Source organism: Chanodichthys erythropterus, chromosome 23 (assembly GCF_024489055.1).
Source record: "Chanodichthys erythropterus isolate Z2021 chromosome 23, ASM2448905v1, whole genome shotgun sequence".
Taxonomy (NCBI): domain Eukaryota; kingdom Metazoa; phylum Chordata; class Actinopteri; order Cypriniformes; family Xenocyprididae; genus Chanodichthys; species Chanodichthys erythropterus.
This window is the reverse complement of record NC_090243.1, coordinates 2,146,502-2,173,918: the sequence shown is the minus strand read 5'-3', so window position 1 is coordinate 2,173,918 and position 27,417 is coordinate 2,146,502. Positions and strand designations below refer to the sequence as shown.

At 37.1% G+C, this 27,417-nt stretch overlaps 1 protein-coding gene across 6 annotated transcripts in view; it reads left to right on the top strand.

Annotated features, from left to right (window-relative positions):
- si:ch211-285f17.1 (sickle tail protein homolog) overlaps positions 1-27,417 on the top strand; it is a 176,234-nt gene that overhangs the window by 54,005 nt on the left and 94,812 nt on the right. The window contains exon 1 of one of the 6 annotated variants that reach the window (XM_067378549.1): positions 19,522-19,640. The exons of the other annotated variants lie outside the window; for them this stretch is intronic. The gene's annotated coding sequence lies outside the window, so the exon portion shown is untranslated. Of the gene's footprint in view, positions 1-19,521; positions 19,641-27,417 lie in introns of those variants that run through there. 6 annotated transcript variants of the gene reach the window in all.

Here is a 27,417-nt window from a genome sequence, read left to right as displayed (position 1 = left end):
TGATGAACGCAGTTGGACATAGTGGTGTATTAGAGGTAAAAATGACATAAATACTGTTCGGTTTCTCACACAAACCGATCGTTTCGTGTCTTAGGACATCAATGTGTCGTCACGAGCCGCAGGGTTTAATTTGGATTTGTCTATGCAAGTTTTATTTACTCTTATAGTAGAAGTTCCCATCCACTAGCATTATTTGACTGACAGACGGCAATGGTTGGAGTTAAAAATCATCATTTGTGTTCTACTGAAGAAACAAAGTCACCTACATCTTGGATGCGCTGGGGGTAAGCAGATAAACATCACATTTTCATTTTTGGGTGAACTATCCCTTTAACAGAAAGTCTTCTAAATTAACATAACAAAACATTAATCACTACTAAATCCCCCATTTAACATTAATCTTGCACAAAAAAAAACATTCTATAACACTTAATTTTAGCATTTACTCTCCCTTTCGAGTTCTATGGGCAAAGCATGCTGGGAAATAGACAGCCCAGCCCAGTTTCAGTTAAATTAATTTAATCTAAATTAAAAGAAATAAGTTCATAAAACGCAAAACAATAAAACAGTTCAGTTTACTTAAAATAATGCAGTTCTGTGAACTTGAAAGAAAAAAGAAAATTGCTAAATACTTTCTTTTACTGAACTAATTTGTTTAATTTAAGTTTGTCCTACTCAAAACAATTTATTATTTTGAGCATTAGGGTTTACAGTGTGCAGGCAATGACTTTGCAGGCAGAATCTTCGCATTAAAGTATCTTATGAAATGAGGCAGTGTGTAACAGTTTAATGATCTACAACAAAATAAAGAGAGCTTTAGTGGAAACTAAGGGATTATTTATTTAGTATAATAGTAATTTCTCACTAGAAATGACATCAAAAGTGGAAAACGTTGGTCAAAAATGTACATTTACACACAAATTGACCACCATTTATTTTTAGCTCAACTGTGACAGAATGGAATGCACAGGATTGTAGGATATCAAAGTCGGTGAAGGATACATCTATCCTGCCTTCAAAAATCGATCAGATGAAGGTATCTCAGGAGACAGGAAGTGAAGCAAACATTGGATTCAGTTATGCCTTGATGCCTTCCCACCTTGGAATGCAGCCTCTGAAGGCAGCGTTTTTAAGCTTTCAGACAAGCCACTGCTATCGCAACTCAACCAGACCTCTGCCCATTTTTTTTGCGTATGCCTTGGGCAGGAATTATTTAATTGAGGAATATCATGACGTATACATTCCTGAAAGAAAACTCAATGCTATAGTTGAGACATTTCAGGGAGTTTAGAAACAGTGCTTTCTGACATAGAGAATTACTCCTTTTGTTGTGGACTTTGTAACTTTGCAGACCTTGTTCGTGCTCAAACAGCAAAATTACACACTAAAGAAAGTTGAAAATGTAAGAAAGCATAATAGGTCCTGTTTAAAAGACTAGTTCCAACCAGTTTATTGATTAAATTTGTCTTATCCTCACACACACACTTCACAATATTACTGTTTTAATGTATTTTGGTCAAATGATTGGTTAACAGAAGAGACATATTTCAAAAAACATTAAAAAATATTGTATGTTTTCATTTAATGAAACCTTTTGTTTGTGCTCTACAGATAAAAAATAATATCATATGGGTGCGTATCAAGATGAGGGTGCGTAAATTCCTTTCTTGATTACAACAGAATAATCCCATGGTTTTTTTTGTGAAAGTGTCAGACAGGGACAAATTCTTGTAATTAAGAGAAATCTAAGTCATTATAATGGAGACTGAAGCCAGTGGAAGTGCTATAAAGAGAGTGGGATAAGATTAATGAATGCTGCTCATTAACCCTTAATCCTCTCTGATTAAAAAGTGAGACACACTTTTAATCCAAAACTGCCCAAACTGAAGACAACCCTGCTGGTAAAATCCAGCATTGCTGGTCACCAGCATAAGGTATGTAATGCATGCTGGGACCAATATGGGATGCCAGTTGCTGGTTTGTTTGTCACAGTTTTGAGAACAGCATGACTAGACCAGCATATACTAGCATAAACTAGTCTGGACAACATGGAATTCATGCTGGTTTATGCTGAATTTTTCTGCAAGGAAGACACTACAGCAGAACATACTGTGCCAGCAAATTCCTAAAGTGGACAGGTTTGCTTTAACTTAAAATGAAAAATCTTTTCATTCATGTCATTCCAGACCTGTATGACTTATTCTGTGGAACATAAAAGCAGAATGTCTGCTTATATTTCCTTTTCAGGGAAAAGGGCAGCATGAACATTCTTCAAAACATCTTGTTTTGTGTTCCACAGGAAAAAAGACAGAAATTCAGGTTTGAAACAACATGAAAGTGAATATGTGATTTAAAAAAATAATTTTGAGTAAATTGGCCCTAAACTGTCAGGCAACCATGCAAGAATCTTGTATTTTATTTATTTTATTTTTTAAAACAAATGAGAATTATTGTGCTTTTCATTTAAGCATATTTTTAAGATGTTCGAAAGACAGAAAGCAGACATGGAGAGACACTATTTGCTCGTCCCAGATTTATTGTAACCAAATTACTCTCTTAAATGAGGTATTTTGTGCTTGGAAGCCACTACATTAATCTCGGAGCAGCAGACTATTATTCCTTCAGACAGATGGAGTGCTCTGTTTGTGAAAAACTAAATTCATGTGGGCAGAAGTTGATCCACAGGTCACCGACCAGCTCAGCTAATGAAAAGTGCCTGAGTGCTTTAACTTAGTGGCAAATGGAATCTGGTAATTGTTCACTGTTTGGCAGGAAGGATCGAAAAGGGGAGGGAGAGAAAGAAAGGAAAGGTTTATCATTCTGTGCTGCGAGATATTCTAGTCTCCTAAAGCATTCGAGGAGAGTTAATGTCAGGAGAGGGAGTAGCACTTAGATACTTTTCCTTACTTCAGGAATTTTCCAGAATCCTTTCCGCTGAGCTCATAGGCTGCTTAATCGCCACTGCGGCTGCGAAAAAATGGCTTACAGGACACAGTCGCCAGTTACCAGATCCTGAGATCAATGAAATCTGGAAGAAAAGGGGAGGGAGAGACCCTTTCAACAGTGCCCACCTTAGACAAACTTTGTATTAGGTCACTGACTAGGCAAGAACCAACAAGTTGTGTGTATTTGAACAAGTATATTGACATTTGAGGCAGTTTGTGTTGATTCATGGTGTAGCTCTACATGGTTTAGATGTCACATGGTGTCTGGCGATATGAGTCAGAGAAAGAGCGAAAGACAGAGGGGGGAGGAGAAGAGCTCCATTCAACACACCTGGTTTTGTTGTTACTGTTTATCTGCCTCTGAGCTGAATTCATGCCCTGAGGCTCATCATGCGTGAAGACTGCAGACGTTAAGTGCTGAGGGTTGTTATTGCTACAGAACTTTGCACTTCGTAGTTGATATACATGCTAAGAGATACATGGTCACATTCTGTTGAGTGCCTCTTCATGAGTAAATCCATAGAATATATCCATATAAATTTCATAGAAGGTATCTCTAAGCAGAAATCAATAAAAACATGTGTAACCTCTAGGAGTTTGTCTGAGATGTTGATAAAGCGTTTGAAGATGTTGATTGATTGATTCCAGCAGGAAAAAAAATCTCATGCCATTATTAACCAAAATTTTAGTCTGTTCCTCACATATGATACTTTTATGGCGCTTTATTGTCCATGACAGCTCCAGGTCCCATCCACTTTGTAAGAAAAGGAACAGGATATTCTTTCAAAAATAAAGAAAGTTACAGGTTTGGAATGAAAAATTGGTTACACTTTATTTTAAGGTGTCTTTGTTACACTGTAATTATACATTTAATACTGAGTAATATTAAGTAACTACTTGTACTTACTATAGGGTTTGGTTTGGTTTAGGGTTAGTTACATGTAATTAGGCGTAATTTATATTTATTACTATAGCCACTACATGTACAGTATCTCACAGAAGTGAGTACACCCCTCACATTTTTGTAAATATTTTATTATATCTTTTCATGTGACAGCACTGAAGAAATGACAATTTGCTATAATGTAAAGTAGTGAGTGTACAGCTTGTATAACAGTGTAAATTTGCTGTCCCCTCAAAATAACTCAACACACAGCCATTAATGTCCGCTGGCCACAAAAGTGAGTACATCCCTAAGTGAAAATGTCTAAATTGGGCCAAAGTGTCAATATTTTGTGTGGCCACCATTATTTTTCAGCACTGCCTTAACCCTCTTGGGCATGGAGTTCACCAGAGCTTCACAGGTTGCCACTGGAGTCCTCTTCCACTCCTCCTTGACGACATCACAGAGCTGGTGGATGTTAAAGACCTTGCGCTCCTCCACCTTCCGTTTGAGGATGCCCCACAGATGCTCAATAGGGTTTAGGTACCCTCAGCTTCTTTAGCAAGGCAGTGGTCATCTTGGAGGTGTGTTTGGGGTTGTTATCATGTTGGAATAATGCCCTGCGGCCCAGTCTCTGAAGGGATGGGATCATGCTCTGCTTCAGTATGTCACAGTACATGTTGAGATTCATGGTTCCCTCAATGAACTGTAGCTCCTGAATGCTGGCAGCCCTCATGCAGCCCCAGACCATGACACTCCCACCACCATGCTTGACTGTTGGCAAGACAAACTTGTCTTTGTACTCCTCACCTGGTTGCCACCACACACACTTGACACCATCTGAACCGAATAAGTTTATCTTGGTCTCATCAGACCACAGGACATGGTTCCAGTAATCCATGTCTTTAGTCTGCTTGTCTTCAGCAAACTTTTTGCAGGCTTTCTTGTGTATCATCTTTAGAAGAGGCTTCCTTCTGGGACGACAGCCATGCAGGCCAATTTGATGCAGTGTGTGGTGTATGGTCTGAGCAATGACAGGCTGAAGCCCAACCCCTTCAACCTCTCCAGCAATGCTTGTAGCACTCATACGGCTGTTTCCCAAACACAACTTCTGGATATGACGCTGAGCACGTGCACTCAACTTCTTTGGTTGACCATAGCATGGCCTGTTCTGAGTGTTAAACCGCTGTATGGTCTTGGCCACCATGCTGCAGCTCAGTTTCAGGGTCTTGGCAATCTTCTTATAGCCTATGCCATCTTTGTGTAGAGCAACAATTCTTTTTCCGAGTGTTCTTTGCCATGAGGTGCCATGTTGAACTTCCAGTGATCAGTACGAGAGAGTGGGAGTGATAACACCAAATTTAACACACCTGCTCCCCGTTCACAACTGAGACCTTGTAACACTAATAAGTCACATGACACCAGGGAGAGTAAATGGCTAATTGGGCCTAATTTGGACATTTTTAGGGGTGTACTCACTTTTGTGGCCAGCGGTTTAGACATAATAAATAATGGTTGTGTGTTGAGTTATTTTGAGTGGACAGCAAATTTACACTGTTATACAAGTTGTACACTCACTACTTTACTTTGTAGCAAAGTGTCATCTCTTCAGCGTTGTCACATGAAAAGACATAATAAAATATTTACAAAAATATGAGGGGAGATACTGTAACATACATATGACACTATGGTAAAATAAAGTGTTACAGGAAATTTCGGTGAGAAATTGATGACAAAATGCTTAATTTTAGGTGACCTATTACTTTAATAACCTGATGTTTCTCTATCATGTTCCATGTTTCCATTAGTTTGGACAAACTATTCTGTGGTTTAACCTCTTAGGGAGTGTTCACACTTGTCATGTTTGGTTCAATTAAAACGAACCCTGGTGCGATTGCTCTGTTAATTTGGTTCATTTGAACATGTGAACGCTGCCATCCAAACCCTGTTGAGCACCAAACAAGTGGACCGCTGAAAAGATGGGTACCAAAAACAGAAAGATGAGACCCTAAAAAGGAGATAATTCTCACGCATATCGTTTTTTCTTGTCATAGTCGAGAGTTTGCCCATCACAGGCATCAGACGCACATTTCCACGCAGCAGATTGTTTGTGTGATGGAGGGATTCCCGCCACTGTTTTGACTCCTTTACATATTTTATAAGCTCTTCACAAGTTCCCAGATGGCCAAAATACGATCATATGCAGGCGCACCAACACAAGAAGCACATTTACCTCAGCACACAGCATTGTTTTGGATGTTTGGCAAGTTCCGTCTCAAAATAGGCCATACTGTACGTCTTAAAATCCGACCAATCAGGTTGTGAACGTATCCCTATGCCTTCAGGTTTGGTATCTTTTGGTTTGGTGATAAAACTGCCAATATGAGTGCTAATCGGACCAGTTTTTTTTTTTGTTTTTTTTTGGTCCAGACCAAACAAGTGTGAAGACACCCTTAGACTTTCAGTTCAGACATATTTACATGTATTTACACTCTCCTCTCTATCTTTCTATATCTTTAATTTATTTTTATTTCATTTTTAGTTTTAGTAATTTTAGTACATCAACTTTTTAAGTTTTTCATCTAATATTTATATTTTATTTTAGCTTCATTTCAGTTACCAAAAGCTTTTTGTAATAGATTTAATTTCATTTATAGTTAATGATAACTACACTGATAATTCAACCTCAGTCAGGCTGTTGTATGATTTCAGCTGACTTTCTTTCTAAAGATTCTCTTAGCAAAAGAAAGAGTACACAAACTAGAATTAGAAATACTCCTTGTTTATGTGATGAAATATGCACACCTCCTCACCACAACAAAGCGATTCAGAACAGTTGTAATATGCAGAATGAGACAGATGTTAATTTCTTGACTCTTGAGATTTTTTGAATCCTGAAAAGGCATTAAGTTATTTTGTTTTCACTAGATCTGCAGTAGCAGGATTAGACTTAAACTGTTCCTTCCTTCCATTGTGACTATTCCTGGATGGGAATCCAGTCTTTGGTTCCCAGCTGTGAGCATGTTATTTAAAGTAACACAATGGTGGGCTTCCTGTGAAAGTTCATCTGCTTGCATCTTTACTTACAATAAGTTAAATAAGTTAAAATGACTAAGACGTCCCTCTGATACTGTATATCGGATACATAAGATGATGTTTTTTTCATGTTATGGTTAATACATGATAAATAGTCAAAATGATATACTATTTTGCCAAAATAAATATAAAATAAAAATCAGCCAATAACTGAATGTAAATGTGAACATTTTTAACAGTATGTGGCAAAATCATAATGTACAGTATGAGAAATGGATATTCATTTAGAGATTTACTAAAGATGGCATAATAACAGTGTTTCTGTTTGTTAGTAAGTTAAGCCACACTTTAAACTTTTTTTGAGATGTTTTGCTTGAAATATTTGTTTAATGTCTATGCAATGCAATGGCATTCATACATTTAGTGTAGCTGAATTTTCCAAATACTTAATGGGGCCGTTGTAACTTCTTATGAGGACACTTAGTATTTGTATATATTGACTTGTATGCACTGACATTATTGGATGAGAACTGAACTGAGCTGGATGACGACGTCACTGTTTTCTCCAGAGCTGATTTATAGCTAGAGCTAGCAATGCCAAGTATTTGAATATTTGAATTTTTGAACGGCAAACTCATTGGCCGCTGATGCGACATCAACCAATCAGCTGTGTTGTGTATATTAATGATGATGTTCGCTACCGAATGAGTTAAAGACCTATCAGCCTTCATCGTCAGAGTTTCATGGCAGAACTAGGTAATTATTAAACCAAACACAATCAACACTGAACTCATTTCAACCAAATACTGACTGTTTACCGTTTTTAGAGCTTCTTTTTTGCATAATATAATCATTGAATCATAAATTTCTTGTTTATCACTATAAAGCAGCTTTAAAGCAATCTGTATTGCACAAAACGTTATATAAATAAAGGTGACTTGACGTATAAATTAGACTCACGTCACCAGCCAAACTCTTATTAATAATCAAATAACCTCTCATGAAGTCACTTCTCTCTAAGTTTGCAGAAGTTTAATTGGAGATCCAGTGTTCTCTGCCCCAGTTTCCACAGAAGCCTTATGAGACTATGAGCTCTGACAGGTTTGAGGCCCACACATGCAGCACTGACAGAAAATTGTATCTTTTAATCGTAAACTGGTGCAATGGATGGACTGTTCCTCATATTCCTCCAGTGCTTGTCGTCTTCTTTTTGTTCTGTTGCTGTTTTTTCTGTCTTTCCCTTTTCGTTCGCCTCTCCGCTCGCTGAGTTTGTTTGAGCTTGCCATTTTTCTTGTCTGTCTCTCTAGCTTTCTCCACCTCCTCTTCTCTTTTTCCCCTCCATCCCTTGCTTTTTCTTGCCCTCTTCTCTCTGAACAGGTTGTGCTCTGGTTTTTTCAGTGCTGATTAAAAGTAGCGTCTCTGTTTGAAGTCTATTCAGCAAGCTGTGTGTGGTTGCTTATTAGGGTCAGCCAAGAGGGTTAGAGTCTCTCTCACACACACACACACCTAATGAACACCGTCTCCTAAAGAGACTCCTTGTTTCAAGAAAAGACTGTTTAAGCAAGGATGAAAAGATGAAGGGATTTCCTGAAATGTTGGCACGGAGTATAATAGGTTGTGTGCGCATACTCTTTCTTTTCCTCTTTCTTCTTCTCTGTTCGCTCCATTCTGATGTAGCATCTAATGGCTAGACAAGCTCCTGGTACAGAGAGACCGGGGAAATAGAAACAAGGGGAAATGAAGCAAGAAAAAGGGAAGAGGTTTAAAAGGTGAGAGGCAAAGCACTGTATACATGCTTTGAATTTCAACAGCCATGAAAAAGTTTAAGAGTTTCCTTCGAGTTTATCTCAAATCATTGCACACTTCTCTGTGTGTTGAAGTAGTTTATTCGATTTTGGGATGTTGTAGCTAATGATAATAAAGCAGGTCTTGTTGCAGATGTGGCCTATTGGGTTACGCACCAGACACATTGAGCCCTGATGCTCATGTGGGAAATTAGGTTTGAATCCTGATTCTGTTGTGTCCCAAGTGGCAAAAGCCCTATAATTCACTTCCAGGATGCTGATTGGTCAATAGAGCTGTTTCATTGAAGCTAACAAAATGGCTATAATGGCAAAATTTGCAAATGACTGAAATTGCAAATAGCATAAGTTTCACAGACAAGGCTTAGATTAAGCCAGGATTAGGGCATTTAAAGGTGCCATCGAATTGAAAATTGAATTTACCTCGGCATAGTTGAATAACAAGAGTTCAGTACATGGAAATGACATACAATGAGTCTCAAACTACATTGTTTTCTCCTTCTTGTATAAATCTCGTTTGTTTAAAAGACCCCTGAAGAACAGGCGAGTCTCAACATAATACCGACTGTTACGTAGCAGTTGGGGTGTATGCCCCAATATTTATATACCAGCTCATGTTCAGGGCATTACACAGGGGGAGCCAGTATTAACGTCTGGATGTGCACAGCTGAATCATCAGACTAGGTAAGCAAGCAAGGACAACAGTGAAAAATGGCAGATGGAGCGATAATAACTGACATGATCCATGGTATTTTTAGTGATATTTATAAATTGTCTTTCTAAATGTTTTGTTAGCATGTTGCTAATGTACTGTTAAATGTGGTTAAATTTACATTTACATTATTTTTAAACACTTGCAGTCTGTATAATGCATAAACACAACTTCATTCTTTATAAATCTCTCCAACAGTGTAGCATTAGCCGTTAGCCACGGAGCACAGCCTCAAACTCATTCAGAATCAAATGTAAACATCCAAATAAATACCATACTTACGCGATTTGACATGTTGCATGATGAACACTTTGTAAAGATCCATTTTGAGGGTTATATTAGCTGTGTGAACTTTGTTTATGCAATGATAGAGTCAAGAGCTCGGGAGGGGGCGGAGAGTGTGAGCAATTAAAGGGGCCGCAGCCTGAATCGGCACATTTCTAACTATGCCCCAAAATAGGCAGTTAAAAAAATGAATAAAAAAAAATCTATGGGGTATTTTGAGCTGAAACTTCACAGACACATTCAGGGGACACCCTAGACCTATATTACATCTTGTAAAAAAAACGTTCGATGGCTCCTTTAAGTAGGTTTTATAAATGTGCCTTAGAAAAAACATTATTGGTGTGCATCTTCATACAAAACAATGATGCTGACATATTTTAAGATATGTCAGTGCAAGATGCTTTTAGTTAAAATAGCTCAAGCATTATTTTTTAGTCTAGGACTAGTTTAAGCCTTGTTTGTGAAACTGGGGGTCAATAGCTGTTTCATAAAACAATGAGGCATTTGAGTTCTCTCTTCAAAAACTGCCCCAGAGTCCAGTAACACACAGCAACAGTGATGAACGTCAAATACCCAGCAGCATCACTTTTAAAAAAAAGTACACTTTAAAGCACTTATTATGGAAATTATAGTTTAAGGTCTGGTTTCACAGACAGGGCTTAGATAAGCCAGGATTAGGCCTTAGTTTAATTAGAACATTTAAGTAGCGTTTATAAACGTACCATAGGCGTAAATCGCAGGGGGGTCAGTCCGGCGGGAGAGAATAAAGTTCTTCAGATAGTAGTTGTGGAACTCCAATAAGTAGGCTGTCAAGGCTATTTTATTCACTTTAAACATTGGATGAAGTGATTACTTTCTCTTTAAGACAGATGATGCTGAGTAATTAGTCATCACAAAAAAAAAAAAAAAAAAAAAAAAAAAAATTATGATAACTGATGTATTTTTTTGTGAGTCTGCTATGTTAGTGATTATAACGTTAGCTAGATTGTTTGTTAGCTTGTTTACCATAGCTTGTTGGATAATAAGTCACCCACACCAACTACAGCTAACATTGTGATAAGCATATGTGTGAACTCTAATTAGGCTAATAGATTTACTGTTGTGTGTTGGGTTTTGCTCAATGTGTATTCATCATATTTTGGTTACTTGGTTGTAAACAACTTAAAATATTGCAATTAATAAATGGTTTTGAAGAAGATTTTTTTGGTTAATTAGTCAGTTTTTCTATTGAACCAAAGAGAAACATTGAGAATAAGTATAATTGCACAGTCTCCATGCTACACTAATAATAAATAGTAGTAAGGCTTTCCTCTGTGTACATATATCCTAATAAGTAAAACTTTGGCTGTATTACTTGTGTCCCCTTCAAAAATTATGTTTATTGCATGTTAATTGAAATTTTATGAAAAAATATACAGTATTATAATTTATATTAAATGCAGTTAGTTGAGCTTTAGAGTGTTTTTTGACCAAAATAAGTCAGAATATCTACAGTTTCACAGACAAGTCTTAAGCTAGTCCCAGACTAAAATGCATGTTTGAGCTGTTTTAACTGAAAGCATCTTGCACTGACATCTTAAAATATGTCAGTGTCTTTGTTTTGTCTCAAGATGCACACCAGTAATGTTTTTTTTTTGTTTGTTTTTTTCGCTACTTAAATATCATAATTGAACTAAGGCCTAATCCTGGCTTAATCTAAGACCTGTTTGTGAAACCAGGCCTATGTTTTTAAAATATAGTTAAGGTGTGCTGACATGCATTTATGGTAAATTAAAGTATACTTTTTATGCCATTTCTACTGAAAGTTGTATGTTGCATTTAAATATATTAGCAAAATAATATGCTAATATGTTGTTGTCATGTAAATGAAAAGCCAAAACGCATAAAAAGTTTCCTGTTAAAATGGAAAATTAATTAAAACAAAATTCATGAATTAAAAATAAATTCATAAAATAATGCCATGACAAAAACCCCTAAAAGGTTCTATATGAAATGCCTGACAGAACCCTTTGTAGAGTTAAAATTATAATCACATTCTTTACATGTGCTTTAATATGTTAGTCAACACATCAAAATAAGTGTACTTCCTTAAAACATGACAAAATATTAAAACAATGATTTAAAATGTACTTCAAAGTGAAACTTTTAATTTGACATTGTTACAAAGTACACTTTTGAATTTTTTTTAAGAATTATTGTCACGAAAGTGTATTGTTTTAAGTGGCCTTCTATTTTTTTTATTTCATGTTTCATGTTTGAGGGTGATTTTTTTTTTTGGCTGCAGTTTCGCAGCACTTTGATTTACTGAAGAACCAAGCAGAGCTGATATACGTCGTAAGACAGCGTGTAGATTCATGCTGCTGTAAATCAGCATGTGCTCGTTTAAAGCTCTCCAACATCTATTGAGCCAGTGACTGAAACATCAACAACTGTCTCCATAAAAGGTACTGAAAGATGTGTGTTTGGGTGATCGGACGAGGAATCGTTACTTGTTGAGACAGATATTGTTTTGCTGGCCTAGCTTGACTGTGTCTTGTTCATGCCATTAGGTAATTAAGCATACTTAGTGTATAGGGCAGATTTCTGTAATTGGCAGAAGCTGCTCTATTTGGCTGTGTGTTTATTAAACTATGAGTCAGTCATCTGTCTGGTCAGCTTTTAGAAGTAATCTTATTATGCTTTAAAGGGTTAGTTCACCCAAAAATTAAAATTCTGTCATTTATTACTCACCCTCATGTCGTTCCACACCCGTAAGACCTTAGTTCACCTTCGGAAAAAAAAATTAAGATATTTTTCATAAAATCCGATGGCTCAGTAAGGCCTCCATTGCCAGCAAGATAATTAACACTTTCAATGCCCAGAAAGCTACTAAACACATATTTAAAACAGTTCATGTGACTAAAGTGGTTCAACCTTAATGTTATGAAGTGACGAGAATACTTTTTGTGCACCAATGTCAAAGAATGCTATATAAAAATTTCACACAACAAACCTTCACCTTCATCACACATTCACAACAGGCATATGACGTCCATAAAAAAAAATAAATGCTAATTTGTATAAAAGACTTATATACATGATTATAACAGCTCCTACTTGTCTACTGTTGTCTAGTGTGTGTGCAGAGCAGAGATGAGTTAGTTTCTCATTTTAGGTTCACAAGTCAGTAACTGCCTCTGTGCAAATTAGAATTTGATAAACGTCCCCATAATCAGACTCAGGAAATGGAATGAGTTCAGCCATTATGATATCATCATTCAGACAGCCAGACCAATCATCTCATCTCATCTGACTCTGAATTCCTTCAGGCTCACGGGGAGACAGAGGATCATGGAATGTTGAGCATAATTAAAGGAAAAACTCAAAATTGCAGAGTTATAGTTAATCTGAAGCCTTCCTGGACCGGCGATCAAATCTAATCACTTGAAAAGCTGTCGTTGTCTGTGTTTTTTGTTTTTCTTTTCCTGTCAGCTCATGAACTTTTGTAGCCTGCAGAAAAATGATATTTAGAGCATGCTCAGTGGCTGGGAATGCTGGAAATAATCACTGCAGTTCATCTGAATTTGTTTCCATGTGAATAAGATGTAAGTGGCGTTTAGTGCAAGTTTGAACAGCCCTTATTTCCTGACATCACTGGCTAGTTCTTCTCTGTTTCCTTGGATGTATGGATTCTTTCACTGATTTAAAGTATGGCTGTATATTAAAGGTGCCCTAGATTCAAAAATTGAATTAACCTCGGCATAGTTAAATAACAAGAGTTCAGTACATGGAAAAGACATACAGTGAGACTCCATTGTTTCCTCCTTCTTATATAAATCTCATTTGTTTAAAAGACCTCCGGAAAACAGGCGAATCTCAACATAACACCGACTGTTATGTAACAGTCGGGGTGTGCGCCCCCAATATTTGCATATGCCAGCCCATGTTCCCAACATTATGAAAGTCATTAGAAAAGGGCAGAACGTCTGGATCTGTGCACAGCTGAATCAACAGACTAGGTAAGCAAGCAAGGACAATAGCAAAAAATGGCAGATGGAGCAATTATAACTGATATGATCCATGATTACATGATATTTTTAGTGATATTTGTAAATTGTCTTTCTAAATGTTTCGTTAGCATGTTGCTAATGTACTGTTAAATGTGGTTAAAGTTACCATCGTTTATTATTGTATTCACGGAGACAAGAGTCGTCGCTATTTTCATTTTTAAACACTTGCAGTCTGTATAATGCATAAACACAACTTCATTCTTTATAAATCTCTCCAACAGTGTAGCATTAGCCGTCAGCCACGGAGCATATAGCCTCACACTCATTCAGAATCAATGTAAACATCAAAATAAACACTGTACTTGCGCGATTAGACATGCTGCTTGACGAACACTTTGTAAAGATCCATTTTGAGGGTTATATTAGCTGTTTGAATTTTTTTTTATGTTGTTTAAGGCAAGCGCGAGCTCTTGGGGCGTGGAGCACCAGATTTAAAGGGCCACACACCCTGAATCGGCGCATTTCTAAGTATGCCCCAAAATAGGCAGTTAAAAAAATGAATAAAAAAAATCTATGGGGTATTTTGAGCTGAAACTTCACAGACACATTCAGGGGACACCTTAGACTTATATTACATCTTTTAAAAAAAAGTTCTAGGGCACCTTTAAGTAAGAAATAACTGATGAATTATTAGAAAATAATAATAATCGGGTGTGCATTATTTTCTAATAATTCAACAGACCAGAGTCAATTATTCCACTTATACTATGGTTACCACACCTCAAGACAGTGTTTAGATGTTGTATTTCAAGATATATGTCAGGTTTTCGTCCTTAAAACACTCTTGTATGTAGGACTAATTTCTTACGCATCTCATCCCACGCCTCTAAAACGTCATTTTAGAGCTAGTAATTGTGGCAAAACTGTAAGTTTATCTGCTTCAAGAACATCGCCGTTATTATCTCGCTAGTGGGAAATGGCATGTAGCTTTTAAGTTGCTAAATTATTGTCAGCTCCTGTGAAATACTGTCAGAGCAATGCTGACAACATGTTTCTGTGCGAGTGTATGTCTGTACTGTATGTGTGTGTGTGTGTGTTTGAGTGTGAAAGAGAGAGTGGGAGAAAGAGCTTTCTGTACATAATAAAATGTAATTTTGTGGCAAAAAACATGGAAATAACTTTTATCCTTTTGTTTACTATATTTGCTTGGTCAGTGTGGGTTTTGATTCTTTTGATGTTTTTTTGTAAGGTGCTTTGTAATAACTGAAATCGTATGGTGAAGTGATTTGTAATGTGCAAAACATTATGTAACACTAATGCAATAGCATGTCATAAATGCAGGATGACAAAAGTTACAACCGTAATTAAACTAAACTATACCTGTTCTATCTTCATGCAGCATATATTCTCTGACTCTGTAGGCATCAGTTCCCACAAGAGCGATTTATAGATTATCATGACAGAATATGCTAATCAATGACTTTAAGATAGTTAGCTCCACATCAGCTACATAAATTTATCAACTAACCATTCAGAAACGTCCTGTTGCATTCTACATGTTGTCACTTCTTCCTGAGTCTCTCCATCATTGTCCGACTCCGGTTTGAACATAAAAGGCTGAACAATTTCTGGCATTTCTGAGGTAATCTGCACTGCTAACATGAGCTCTTGAAACTCCGCCCTCTTCTTGAGAGTAGCAGCTCATTTGCATTTAAAGGGACACACACAAAAATTGAGCGTTTTTGCTAACCCTCAAAAAGTGACAAATTTAACATGCTATAAAAAATGAACTGTGGGGTATTTTGAGCTAAAACTTCACATGCACACTCTGAGGACTTCAGAGACTTATTTTACATCTTGTAAAAGTGGCATTATATGAAATAAAGAAATAATAATAAAAAAGTATGCCTTTAATTTATTGTTTGGCTTTTCTATAAAACAAAATATGTATAGACAGGAAGTAAAACATGAGGGGTTTTTTATGATATCACTGACTTGAACTTACAGCCTTTAATTAGAGCATTAACCATTGTGCTACATCACCCCAAACATTATATACATTTGAAAGTACTGGCAATGAGTTATCCTCATATTGTGTTCCTCCACAGACAGACCCGTAGGGCTGTCAGATCACCAACAGAATAAAGAATTAAACATATTGTGTTCTGTTCTTGTGACGTGTTCTTGACTACCACAGCAACCCTCCAGCTACAAAGCTAATATTTTTCCAAGTTCTCTGGGTTTTGAGTGTTTGTAGGTGAGTCCTCTCTAGCATGCATGTGGCGTGTTTTTATAATAATGATGCAAAGGAAGGTGTGTGAGAGCGTGAAAGGTATATTAGCTGTCATTGTCTGTGCACACTTACATGTTTGTTTTTGTCAGTAGATTCATCTAACCCCTCTTGCTTTCAGTTTTTGCTTCTAAACCATATTAATTTATCACGACACCCCATGGTTTATTTTTTATAGTGAGAATAAATTGGAGGGCCTGTTTTAACAGGTATGTTGTGTGTTTGCAGTCAGTAAGGTTACATTTTGGCAGGAAAAACTGATCAGGAGCAAAATTTGGCAGATGCTCCAACCCAATTTGCGTATTTATACTATACACTAAAAGTATGAACATTTTATTTTATTATTTGATTTGATTTTTTATAGCGCTCAATACACTCTGCTCATTGTGTGTATTGTGTTTGCAGAAGCACTCAAGCATACCCTATACAAGTGTCTCTTGACATCCACATGACTGTATCCGTGTGTGTGTGTGTATGTGTGTGTTTGTTTTAGCATGTGTGTGAGTGTTTGGGGGCAGGGCTGAGTGTGTCAGTCAGCGTCTCCTGAGTGTTGTAAGTTTTGCAGATAACCAAGGACAGTTATGTCTTTTCACTCTTCACTCCTCTTCACTCCTCCCCTCTTTCAGTACATCTGCCAGTGAATAAAGTCTGGAATACACTACACCACTTTTGTTCAGATTTTCCCCCCAATTTGCAGTCTAGCCGAGTTGAAAATAGTTGCAGAAAATCTGCGCCAGTCTGCAGATTTTGGACAGTCATTGTTGACAGATTTCACAGAAAATCTTGTAGTATATGATGGGGACAGACCCAATTTTTTGGCCATCCAGTTGGAGGATATCAAAACATTGATATTTTGAGCTGATTTTAACTTAATTGTAGTGTATGATACATCACTACTGAAACCTGTCCTCTGTCTACCAGTGTTGCAGTAAAATATAATACAAATTGAATAGGAAAGAAAAAAAACAAACAGAACATGCAAATTAGTGACTGCACTGACTGCACCACTCACCTCTAACTTCCGTTGTAATCTGTAGAGTACTGACCACATCTACCCACCCAAGGCCGCATCCAAATGCGCTTGGCTCATTTTTTCTCAGCACACATAGTCGCTACAACAACAACTGTGGTCATCTCCACCACATCCAAGTTTGTTTCATCTGTCATGTGTCTCCTGAGGCGTGTGCTTCTGTGTGAGTTTGTTGTTTTTTGGAAAGATTTGAAAGTCTGGTAGTGTATGATGCCCGGTTTTTCTCTGTAACTTTTTACAAAGTCGGCAAGTGTATGATACTCGCACATACATACATAAACACTCCAGACATAGCCTATGCTCTGATCCAAAACCTGCCTATGTAGACAGCATATTACAGAGTTCTCGACATTATGCAACATCCTAAGATACCTGTGACTTATGTAGTCTGTTTTCACTGTGTTCTGTTCCTGTTTTGCCTAAAAGAGTTCCTAGTTAGTTTCCCTGGCTGTTAATTAGTTTCCACACACCTGTTCTGTTTTACCTTGATTACTCTCCCTGTGCATTTAAGCCCTTAGTTTCTTCAGTTCTTTGTTCAGTCTCGTCAGTGTTTTATGGTTGTGTTCTCCTTAGTATTCTATGGAAGCTTGTTTCCGCCACTGAATAAAAAATAAGTTAATTGGGACTTTTTATTTCACAATTCTGACTTTTTTTCACAATTGCGAGTTTACACCTAGCAATTCCGACTTTTTTTTCACAATTGCGTGATATAAACACAATTGCTAGTTATAAAGTCAGAATTGCAAGTTATAAACTAAATATAGTCGCAATCTCACAAATCTGACCTTTGTTCTCAAAACTGTTTATCTCACAATTTTGACTTTACAACATGCTATTGCAAGAAAAAATTCAGAATTCTGAAAAAAAAAATTTATATCTCGCAATTCTGACTTTATTTCTCACAATTGTGAATTTATATCTTGCAATTCTGACATAACTCGCAATTGCGAGTTTATATCTCGTAATTATGAGAAAAGAAGTCAAAATTGTGCGGAAAAAAGTCTGAATTTTGAGATAAAAAGTCGCAATTATCTTTTTTATTTTTTATTCAGTGGGGGAAACAAGCTTCTATAGTATTCTCTGTGGTTATATTATTAAATTCAGATTATTTCATCGCATCTTCATCACAATCCCACAATGCATTGCAACAATTGCTCAAATTCATTCAGAACTGAAAACATTGATGGTAATAGTTCACTGTTATTACAAAGGTATTATTTTATCCAATATTTATGCAAAGTATTTTATGTTTAAATTTTCATGTTATTAGCTTAGCATCACATGTCTTTCATTGCTTTTTAAAAGCAATCCCAGAATGCATTGCGACAAGCTCAAATTCAATCAATAGTGAAAAGTATTTATATAATTTGTTAAATGTATTTATAAATGTATTGTTTTACCCAATATTTGTTTTTAGAGTATTGTGTACTGAAATTACATTTTTACTACATTTTTTCATTTAGCCAATAACCAAAACTGAAAAATAAAGTTTCGGTAATTTAACTTGGGTAAATGGATAAATGAACTTGGTATGCTGTTCAGGGTATCGTGTTTACAGGTGAACCAAAGTAAAGTTCTTTGGCACGAGCCACTGATATTTCAGCCCAACAAATATTGCTACTATAGCATCATTTTTGGTAACAATGAAGTGCATCTACACAGCTGACATGTTTGTAGCTTATCCACACTGTGTGCACGAAATAGATGTCAAAACTAATCATCAGAGAAGTGCTAACTGTTTCGTTCGATGACTATTTTGGCCAAAAATGAATTCCATGCCAAATATTTTCAGTTGCCAACATTTCGGTGCATGACTAGTATTGTGCTAAGCAACATGGTAACAGAAAACTCTACTGAAATCAATTGCAGGTCATGTCTCTCATGAGATGCTGCCTATGTAAAGCGATCCAGATTGATCACTTATGATGTTCCTCAACAGTTAGGATGCTGTCTTAGAAAACAGCTAGGCAGTTTGCAAACCTCAGCAGGTTTTAAGACAGATCTATTGTGTGTTTTGGAGATGTTCTGTTGTGATCACTTAAGACTGAAATCTGGCTTTGATTCTAACAGCAAACTGAGGGATTTTGAGAGGAAGCTCTAAATTCACAGACGCGCGCACACACATGGCCCTCAAGTTTGTGTCGCAGGGGGCTCCATAGCAGGAAGTCCTCCACATGTTTTTTTTTAGCTTAAGGGATTCTCTCTCTCCCTCTCTCACTTCACTCTTCATCAGTGGCTCTTTCTTTTTCTCTGTCACACATCTCCTTTTCTTTTCTTCTCTAAGTTCTCCATTCCCCTGTTTTTCTTCTCGCAATGAGGTGTTCCAGGCTCAAGGGAGTGCCAAGAGAGTTACAAAACCTGCATTCATCGCAACACACAATCAAAAACACACACGCTCACACAACACGTCCTGTCTAAACAATGCTCTTTGGCTGAATCTGGGAGAGTGATTTGAGTTGGTGTAAAGGGACAGCACAGGAAGTGTCAGCGAGAGAGAGAGAGAGAGTTGGAGGGTTTGGAGGAACAGGAGCAGCCCTACAACAAGAAAAAAAAAAAAGTTTCCCTGCTGCATCAGCAGTAGCAAGCGGAGTTTGTCTCATTCGCTCTTGCTCCCTTGTTCATGCTTCGGGTGTTGTTTGGATGTATGTTCCTGGACAGGGCAAATAGGGTGAGTAACACAACCTCTCTATTTCTCTTTCTCCATACTTAAAGAGCTGTAAAGGGATATTTGAAACATTGTTCAGTTCCACTGCTCCTCTGTAGCGCATTAAAAAAAACTTTTATTGAGACATGTTTAGAGTGCAATTAAAACTCAAATGCCAACTCCACAGCCAGACCTCTGCATCTTTAGTGCCATATTTATTACTTTTACAGTTCAGCAAGTTTATAGTCTTCCTCCCTTTGCATTTATTCATTCCATTTAATGGTCTGCAATGTCTCTCATATTTTATTGTTATTTAGGGGAAGGATGTGGAGGCATGTTGAGGGGCTCTAAAAAGTTTTGGGCAAACATTTGACATGTGTCATGGTAGTTTCTCAACTTTTTGTAGATCATTCTTGGACATAATAAAACTTTGTTTTGGTGTGAAACATCTTGTGCCGTTAATACTTTCTTCTTCAGAAAGTTTAGTTTTGACCAAACATGGCAATATTGCGGTTTTCATGTTTACTTGGAAAGTAACGACTCATCTGTCATTGAGCGCTCTATCTATCATTGTGCAACCACAGAATTGCGGTTTTACGGCATGCACATAAATATACAAACATATTGTTTGCGACAACGCATTCCCTTTGAGAATTCCCTCTTACCACTGTCGGCGTTCCATTGTAACCCAACATTGGCCTTCATGATTTGTTTAAAAGTCTTTTTGTAGTTTTGTAAACATGTTTTATGACTATCTCATGAGATACCGTTCAGTGCCTGTCAGTTGCGAATTATTCAGATGCCGTTGACTTTATTTATAATCAAGTGAAATCTGAACTCCTTTTCTTTGGTTTCAGAGCTATGTCGGCAGCCAGAATTCCTCTGGGTTGTGACAACTTTTCCGAGTTTCTCCCTCCATGCTGTTTAAGTAGATTTGCATCTGGAAGTCTTGGGCCGCATCCCATGCGTGTCTGGAAGGAATATCAAAGCTTTTCTCTCAAGGTTGTTTATCCAGAGATGCTGGATATAAATTTAAGTACGATTCAGTAGTGCTGATAGCTGGAAGTTGAGTTTTATGATGAGGAAGCTTCTGGATCTGTGTTCAAGCGTGTGTGTGTGTCAGGATTCAGAAGCCAGGAAATGAGGCCAGTGTAATAGACTCTTAACTGTTGGGCAGAGGATGCTACTTATTCGGCACTTCTGAGTTTTTTCTGTCCTTGCAGCAGCCTGCTAAAGCAAGCACTCAACCAGCAAATGTTCTTCTGCTCACTTCACTTGAAGGTCATTATATTTTGTATTCTTGATTTCATTTTGTATTTTCCAACCCAGCTGAAGTGCTATGACTTATAATTATGGTCAATTTCAGTTTTATGACTAGTATTTTGGTGACAATATAGTCAATGACTACCCTTAATGCCAAAAAGGATACGTTATCAACCGTTAGCTTTTTAAATGCATCCGGGTGTTTGATTTGTGGGTCCACTAGGTGATTATTATGGGATTGTATTGTCCTATCAGGGAGCTCTAGGTGAAGTTCCCTACTCAAAATACCACCTTAGACCAGCAGGTTTTTGCTTGCTTGCTGCGGGTCTGGTCTAGCTAGCTGCCTTGCAATTCTGTGCTGCATCCCAATTCGCCTACTTATACTATGTCCTAAAAGTATGTACTGTTTTTGTGAAGAAAAAGTACATACTTTTGAGTGTGTGCTTTGGGACATACTACCTCATCATAATTGCGTCTTTAACAGACGTTCTGTCGCTTAGTTACGCAACCTGTAACCATTTAAACTGCCATGTCAATCACCTTGTACCAGTTAAAATCCTCCACATTCAATTACATTTCATTTCCTACCGTTTCAGAGAGAGATGTAGTCGCACATTGATCTGCCAGTCATGGGTCTTTCATGCGGAGAACTCTCCTCATCTTTGCATAATGATGCATTTAAAATTGAATGACCGAACGCATCTTTATAAAAGTTCACAATGCTGTTGCAGATGAAATATCATGTGGATAACATTTAATAAATATCTTTTCATCAGGTTAGTTACTAATTATGAATCACTCAAACCCCTTTATGTTAACCGCTCTGCTTAAAGGGTTAGTTCACCCAAAAATGAAAATAATCTCATTACTCAACCTCATGCCATTCCACACCCGTAAGACCTTCGTTAATCTTCGGAACAAAAATTAAGATATTTTTGTGAAATCTGATGTCTCTGTGAGACCTCCATAGCCAGCACTGACATTTCCTCTCTCAAGATCCATTAATGTATTAAAAAGATATGTAAATCAGTTCATGTGAGCACAGTGGTTCAATATTAAAATTAAAAAGCGACAAGAATATTTTGGTGCGCCAAAAAAACCAAATAACGACTTATATTGTGATGGCCGATTTCAAAACAATGCTTCAGGAAGCTTCGGAGCGTTATGAATCAGTGTATCGAATCATGATTCGGATCGTGTGTCAAACACGTGACTTTGGTGCTCCGAAACGCTGATTCATAATGCTCCGAAGCTTCCTGAAGCATTGTTTTGAAATCGGCCATCACTATATAAGTCGTTATTTAGTTTTTTTGGCGCGCCAAAAATATTCTCGTCGCTTGTAGGCCTCACGGAGCCATCGGATTTCAACAAAAATATCTTAATTTGCGTTCCCAAAGATTAATGAAGGTCTTACGGGTGTGGAACGACATAAGGGTGAGTAATAAATTACAGAATTTTCATTTTTGGGTGAACTATCCCTTTAACCATCGGTCTTGCACATCTGTCATGTTTGAAGTTTTTTAACACTTTTTATTTGTATTTGTAGTTCTAATCGAATCCTCATCCACAGCGCAATGTGTTATGGGCAATATTAGAGTGTGCAAGGATCTGCACTAACTGGAAAAAGTAGATCATCCGGGTATCTTTGGAATACTTATTTCAACATACTACAATTTGGGAACACTAATTCTAACTTCGAATACTATTTAGGAAAGATAGTGTGCAAATTTGGACGCAGCACTGGTCTTTTCAATAGTGTTGTGAGTCTGGAGCCTGAGGCCCTGGAGAGTGAACGTGCCATGCCATACAAGCCAGACTATCAATATGCAGCTTATTCTGGCCAAGAATCGCAGCACATGTCCAGCTGTCTGATCATCATGTGATAGTTTGTGTTTTTAACGCCTCTGGGCAAGGAAGCATTCAATAGCTGGGTTTCCGTCCGTATATTTTTATGTAAACTGTGTGATACTGCATGGAAAATAAAATACAGAAACTTCAACATGTGAATAAAATGACCAAAGTATGCATTAAAAAACACATATGCCCACTTGAGGTGGATAAACATTTTATTCAGACCTGCACTTAAACTAAAATGGAAACATTTGCAGAATAAATTCCTATATGCTTATTAAAAAAGTCATGTGACTGAATAATTTGCGTCTATTTCCATGGTTTTGTTTTCTTGAAAACATGGGATGGAAATACTTTTTTTTTTTTCTTTTTTGCCGCAGTTTTTCACATAAATTAAATAAGCAGCTTGGATGTGAATGCAGCAATTGTGATAGTCTGATCAACTTTTATGGACTGATAAAAACATCTAGACTCCAGAAAGCTGCCTAGTGGTCAGCCAGACAGATTAGAACTTGTGAATTTTGCCAACTTTTTGTGTACCAGTTTTGTATCAGGCTGTCAACTGAAACTAATGCCATTAAAACATGCTGCCGTGATTCTAACACTATATTGTATGCAATGACCTGCAACATACTGTAGTTAAGTGTGCTGACACGGTGAAAAAATGTTTTTTTTGGCTTTTGATAGATCCATTTTATCCTAAGTTTTCCATTCCTCTCTCTGTGTGTGCCCACCCACACAATATTTAGCAATCTTTGAGAATAAGAAAATAGGAGGCAAGACAGTGATGTCATAGTGAAAATTACTGAACCATCTGTGAGAGCCAGATGAAACAGCTGCCTCAACTGAGATGGACTTAACCTTTTACTCTCAGTGCTTATTTTCCTTACACATTTGCTCTTAGATTCGGCACACAATATCGGCGCGCTTCCTCTGTTCTTGAGCTCTGAACGTCTGCACCTGTAGCACCATCTCAGAGGAGTCTTCATCCATCAGTTCTTCATTAAATATTAATCTCGTCTGAGAGCACATGCCCCTTTTACACAAGACTGGCTGAAAGATACGAACTAATCGCTAATTGAATCGGCCTCATTTAACAAACTTCCTCAAAGGTTCCTCAGCACTTATCTAATCTTGCTCTCTTTTGGAATGGGAAAGAACTACTTTCTAGTCGGACAGTAAAAAGACAAATCCCTTTCCCTTTGAACAAAACCCTGCAAGTGTTTGAACTTAAATAAACACATGTAGGGGTAAATGAAGTCATTCCAGAACTTGTAGTGTTTAGAAAAGGCTGGCCTGATTTAAATAGTGATCAGCAACTCTCTTCAAGAAGAAAGCTATTTTTAAAGGAAGAGATAAAAACTATATAAATTGTATTCCCTCATTTATACCTTTTTAGCCCATTTTTGATTCAGAAAGCCATGTTTTTAACTCTCTAATCTTGAAGCTGAAGGGTGTAGTTTCAGTGTCACCAGCATCTCAAAACAAAATTGCAAAAATACTAATTGTTTTCACACAGGTTTTCCAAACACTCCCCATTGGTTGTACTAACAGATAGTACAGCAGAAAACTCACGCTATTGGTCAAACTGTTGCCATGCTGGGCAGGTTGGAATGCTCAAACAAATAGCAATGATTTGGTGCTGCCACTGTTTACATTTTTTAGTAGAGTCAACCTACAAATGGCTAACTTCTGATTGTCTCTGCATATTAAGTATTTTAACACCAAAATATTAAACCCATGCTCTATTACGTTTAAAAAATAATGTACTACCTACAATAAACCCAACTAATAGTATTAAAGAGTTAGTTCACCCAAAAATGAAAATTCTGTCATTTATTACTCACCCTCATGTCGTTCCACGCCCATAAGACCTTAGTTTATTTTCAGAACACAAATTAAGTTATTTTTCATAAAATCCGATAGCTCAGTGAGGCCTGCATAGCCAGCAAGACAATTAACACTTTCAATGCCCAAAAGGCTACCAAAGACATATTTAAAACAGGTCATGTGACTACAGTGGTTCAACTTTAATGTTATGAAGCGACTAGAATACTTTTTGTGCTCCAAACAAAAAATAAAAAAATAACGACTTTATTCAACAATATCTAGTGATGGGCGGTTTCAAAACACTACTTCATGAAGCTTTGAAGCTTTATAAATCTTTTGTTTGGAATCATTGTTTTGGAGCGTGTGATTTCAGTAAACGAGGCGCTGTTAAGTGATAAGTGTTTCGAAATTTCAATGGTTCACCACTGGGGTGTGACTTTGGCAGTTTGATACACTCTACAAAAGATTTGTCGATATTATTGTATTGATATTGTTGAATAAAGTTATTATTTTGGGTTTTTTTGGCGCACAAAAAGTATTTTTGTCGCTTCATAACATTAAAGTTGAACCACTGTGATCACATGAATATGTCTTTAGCACCTTTCTGTGCATTGAAAGTGTTAATTGTCTTGCTGGCAATGCAGGCCTCACTGAGCTATCGGATTTTATGAAAAAAGTTGTGTTCCGAAGATGAACAAAGGCCTTCTGGGTGTGGAATGACATAAGGGTGAGTAATTAATGACAGAATTTTAATTTTTTGGTGAACTAACCCTTTAACAAAAGCAAATGTGAGATTAAAAACACATTTGCTGAAGGAACTATGCTATTTTAGCTGTTTTTCTAAAAGTCTTTGAGCTCTTTTTTCATGGCCCGTGTTTCATTGGACTTGCTTCGCATCACAAGTACAATGTTGAACCAGGTTAGGGTTAGGGTTTTCTATGTCAGAAAAACCATGTATGTAGAGGTGGTTATGTGATGCAAATGTCAAAAGCTATTAGTTTACAAATCATTCATTATGATAAAATTGTTTTGAGGTCAGGACATAGTATTGTGTAAGGAATCACATGAAAATAAGTCTTTATTAGTCAATAATCTACCCCGTTAATCATGTTTTTCCAATGCGGATATGTTGAAAACATACATACTTAAACTTTAAATTCAGCTTTCTCTTTTACTATTTTTCTCTCTCTTGATGATGGCGGGAAAGTGACAGCTCACCACTGCTATTACCTCACGGCGTGGTGAGGAATGAGGCAACCCACAACTTACATAAGCCTGACCTGCTAGCTCGCTTGGCCTGTGTAGGGGTTTTTAAGCCCTTTTTTATAGTTTGCCACATAAAGAAGGGAATGTTGGATGAATGGATAGTCTTTGTTTTTGCTCTTTTATGATCTGAATGCAGGGTTCATAGTGGTGATCTTACATCAGCCGTCCGTGGTTTGTCTGTATGCCTTGCTGTGAGACTGATTATCCCGTGAAGTAAAATGCGATTCCTTGTTGTGACATGGAATATTGAGAGTTTAAAGGCAAATCCTAAGAGACTGGTTATGTATCTGCTTATTTGTTCAGTTTAACAGCTGACATAAATATAAACTACTGTGGTTGCTCGTTATCTTGCTCCTTCAAAAACCCATATGGTATAATGTATGTAGTTATCGCAAAATAAATGTGACAGGATGATCAGGATCCTGGCGCGATGCGGTAGAATAAATACATGGACATTAAATATTGATTTGAGTTACTATTTTATGTGAGAGGAGAGACTGTGGGGTCATACGAGAGACCTGGAAATAGCACTGCTATGTTGGAAATTGATTGCCTAGGATGGTCATTATAAAGTTTAGCAGTCATTATTTAAAAAATTTGACTGCAGAATACTGTGATTGACCAATCAGAATCGAGTATTCCAGAGAGCCAAATAATAAGTACTTAAATGGCCACACAGGATCAAGGATCTCAAGAAATGATAGTCATAGCTGAATAAACACAGTAGGGACGGGGCTGCTGAGGCTTCTGCAGAAAATGCAATGTTTTTTCATGTAATTGTTTTGCGATCACTAGTTGGCACTATTTTCTGTAGTTGCTTTATTAATAACTTTATGATGACAAGTGCTATACAAATATATTTGAATTGAAATGAAAATGTTTTTCTATTCTTTGTATTATAATACTTATATACAGTTACATTTATTTTTGCTTTAGTACGACAAATTGATAACCTCACAATTTTTTCAATTCAGAAAACAAAGTCTCTCTTTATAATATGAAGCATTAAAAAGTTTAAAAACCCCTGACTTAACACATTGAAATATACAGTCAGCATTTTCTTCAAAGCATCAAACCATAGTCCTTTGAGATCTATGAAATCAGCCATGTGCCCTCCTTTCTGCACCGATCACATCCCCACAGGTAGTAATGCATGAAGAAGCCTATACCATTTTCCTCAGATTAGCCTGTAACCCACAGGCACCCCATTGCCATGGGAACCACTTAGGCAATCAAGAGCAGATCACCTACAAATGGCACCAAGCCTGAAAGAGAGGCAGTGGATATTTCACTGATGCCAGATGGAGGCTCATACTGTATCACTGCAGCCCAAGACAGATTTGACAAAAACTCTGGTGCATAAGTCACCCTGCACTGTTTGCGCTTCGGATATGAATGATGCCTCAAAACATGCATCTTGCTGAGTTAGAGGTGTGCTATTACTTTTATGTGATTGAACAGGAGTTTGGCCTATAGCAAATGATGGATGTGTGGAAATATCCCATAGATGTACATTGAAGAAGTCACCCATGGCATATATATTGGCTATATCATACCTAGATAAGCTCTTTTGAATTGAGCTAGTAAGCAA